At 41.5% G+C, this 945-nt stretch overlaps 1 non-coding gene across 1 annotated transcript; it reads left to right on the top strand.

Moving 5' to 3' along the window:
• The first annotated feature begins 471 nt into the window (after window positions 1-471).
• Window positions 472-579, top strand: LOC140184525 (small nucleolar RNA R71). The gene has a single exon (XR_011881541.1). It is a non-coding gene; the product is annotated as a small nucleolar RNA R71 (small nucleolar RNA).
• The last annotated feature ends 366 nt before the right edge of the window (window positions 580-945 follow it).

Here is a 945-nt window from a genome sequence, read left to right on the forward strand (position 1 = left end):
GCCTTTTTGAGGCCTTTGATCCTTCCATGAGAGATTTGGATGATTTCTCCATGATGGATTATAGGTGTTTCCATAAGGTTCACCTAAGTAATTCACCTCTGCTATTGCAGGGTTTTCAGGATCATAAGCTTCTTCTTCATAAGAAGCCTCTTGAGTACTGTTGGATGCAGCTTGCACTCCATTCAGACTCTGAGAAATCATATTGACTTGCTGAGTCAATATTTTGTTCTGAGCCAATATGGCATTCAGAGTATCAATTTCAAGAACTTCCTTCTTCATAGGCGTCCCATTACTCACAGGATTCCTCTCAGAAGTGTACATGAAATGGTTATTAGCAACCATGTCAATGAGTTCTTGAGCTTCTGCAGGCGTTTTCTTTAGGTGAATGGATCCACCTGCAGAAGTATCCAATGACTTCTTTGATAGCTCAGATAAACCATCATAGAATATATCTAGGATGGTCTATTCTGAAAGCATGTCAAAAGGACACTTTTTGGTCAGCTGCTTGTATCTTTCCCAAGCTTCATAGAGGGATTCACCTTCCTTCTGTCTGAAGGTCTGAACATCCACTCTAAGCTTGCTCAGCTTTTGGGAAGGAAAGAACTTGGCTAAGAAAGCCGTGACCAGCTTATCCCAAGAGTTCAGGCTATCTCTGGGTTAAGAGTCCAACCACACTCTAGCTCTGTCTCTTACAGCAAAAGGGAAAAGCATGAGCCTGTAGACTTCAGGATCTACTCCATTAGTCTTAACAGTATCACAGATCTGCAAGAATTCAGTTAAGAACTGAAAAGGATCTTCAGATGGAAGTCTATGAAACTTGCAGTTCTGCTGCATCAGATAAACTAGCTGAGGTTTCAGCTCAAAGTTGTTTACTCCAATGGCAGGAATGGAGATGCTTCTTCCATGTAAATTGGAATTAGGTGCAGTAAAGTCACCGAGCATTCT

The sequence above is a fragment of the Arachis hypogaea genome, chromosome 4 (assembly GCF_003086295.3).
Source record: "Arachis hypogaea cultivar Tifrunner chromosome 4, arahy.Tifrunner.gnm2.J5K5, whole genome shotgun sequence".
Taxonomy (NCBI): Eukaryota; Viridiplantae; Streptophyta; class Magnoliopsida; order Fabales; family Fabaceae; genus Arachis; species Arachis hypogaea.